This window comes from Curcuma longa, unplaced genomic scaffold (assembly GCF_044706935.1).
Source record: "Curcuma longa cultivar G26 ecotype Majalengka, Jawa Barat unplaced genomic scaffold, ITB_CL_G26_1.1 contig_26231, whole genome shotgun sequence".
Taxonomy (NCBI): Eukaryota; Viridiplantae; Streptophyta; class Magnoliopsida; order Zingiberales; family Zingiberaceae; genus Curcuma; species Curcuma longa.
Genome location: NW_027433043.1, coordinates 1 through 2,067, shown reverse-complemented (window position 1 = coordinate 2,067; position 2,067 = coordinate 1). Strand labels below are relative to the sequence as shown.

Below are 2,067 nucleotides of genomic sequence, written 5' to 3'. Positions count from 1 at the left end.
GCTCTTGCCTCTTCGTTGTCCTCCCCATTATAGTGAACAAAGACCAGAAGTTTACTTTCCCAGAAACAGCTACAAACGTCACCCAGAGATGTCCTCCACATACCAACTCGATCTTAATTAAGCATGCATATACAACGACCGGTACAGGTGCAAGTCCAAGTTTAAGTCAACTCTAGTCAACCTTCCTCGTAGACTTCTCTCTGGCTGGCGCAGTACTCGAACAGGCTTCCATCAAAGCAACGCCTGATGGCCTCCCGCGGCAGATATCCCTCTTCGTCTCTCGCCAGCAGGTACAAAACTATCCATTCCAGCTTCGCTGCAATCCTATATATTTAACCCCATTTTCCCCATGCACATTTGAGACGATGATTTTATGATATATATTTCCCATTAATTATAAAGGATCTAGCTCATTACCATCCAAAGAAGTCAAAAGAAACTCTTTGGCCTTCTGTCATCCTCCAAAGCTCAACAAAAGTGAGCCTGTTGGGATCTGTCCGGGCGTACTTGCTGAATATGTTCTCAAAATTCACAGGCACAAATCTAAAACCAAATATATATCATATTTCTCTCAAAGAACATCTTAAATGCATGAACTAATTAGAATATAAAGAATACCTTCCCTCGTTGTCGTAAGATCCGGAATCACTGCCGTGCTTGCTCGCATGGATGTTATGTATATATATGGGGAACAACAGAGAAGGTATCCAGCTCTGCATTGCAGCAGTAGAAAACTAAAGGCATGCAGCTTCTTGATCAAATAATTAATCATTATATACTAGTGAAACCTACTGGCTGCGTTGGATAGCTCAAAGTCACATTAACTACGACGGCAATGAGCAGTGACATAACAGGATTGAAGCCAATAAGTCTCGAACCTGTCGTACAAAAGAAGGTGAATATTAAGTATGATTCCGGGTTTCGTACACAGACACAGTAGTTGTCATCCACTAACCCGTGTAAGTTTCCCAAGGGTAAACGATGCCGTCGTCGTCCAAGTCGAAGAAGGCAACGTGTTGCTGAAGAACACTGAGATGGTGGTGCTTGTGCTCCTTGGTGCCTTGGGGATGATACACGTCCGGCGCCACTAGCCCTCTCGCCAAATCTTTAAAGTTTATTTCAAGAATATGTAACGAAATCAATGACTTAAAGTAAAATATAACTTAAGGTTCGAATAAATGGAAATAAAAGTCAATATAAGAGCTAGGGAGAGTAATTAACAAGGCTTAGGAAGGTGTTCCTCCAAGTCGGTTTCGATCTCGCCTCTCCAGTGTCTCCGGTGCCTGCGCTGCCACCGTCGACATCGCATCCTTTGGATCCGTCATCTTCCCTTCTGAGTGATCGATCGATCGAAGAATCAAGAAACAGACGGCACAGTCTCCGTTTTGTTGAATAGCTGGGTCCATATATAGAAGATGACTGAGAGGGACTGGGCAGAGAGACACGTGGATAGTGGAGGGAGGATGGTAGCTATACGTGGCGTTGTGCATGGCAGGCGTACGCTGGCGGAGGCGGCTAGGCCAGCGCCTCGTGACAAATGCACCGGTGGCTATAGCTGTCAAGTTAGATTAGGTCCGTTGAATTGATCCGACTCGTTAAGTAATTTAGACAGATTGAGTTGTAAATTTTATCAATCCATTTTAAGATGGATTAAGCCATCTAGGCCCGCGACCCGTATGGGTTGATCCGCGGTGGACTTGAGTTGACATGCGAGTTGAGAAAATTTATTTATTTATTTTAAAATTTAAAATTAAAGTAGAAAAACTTAATAAATTAGTGAGTTTGATCCAGTTAAATTATAATTCATGCTTAAAAATTATAATTCAAACTTAAAACTTTCCAACTTAATCAATTTAAATTATAATTTAAATTTAAAATTTTAATATTTTTAATATTTTTTTATTTTTTAACAGGCCTGGGTTGGCCCGCCTAACCCGTGACCCATCTTGAATTGAGTTGAATTGGAGATTTCCCAACCCGTCAAGTTGGTGGGTTGGCCCACCCCGTCCCGCCCCGTCATATGATGGATCCGTCATGCCTTGACCCATTTGACAACTGTACCGACGG

The 2,067-nt window shown here is 42.5% G+C and overlaps 1 pseudogene; it reads right to left on the bottom strand.

The window, feature by feature from the left end:
• Positions 1–176: 176 nt before the first annotated feature.
• On the bottom strand, positions 177–1,325 carry LOC141818852 (peroxygenase-like; annotated as a pseudogene).
• Between the last annotated feature and the right edge of the window lie 742 nt (positions 1,326–2,067).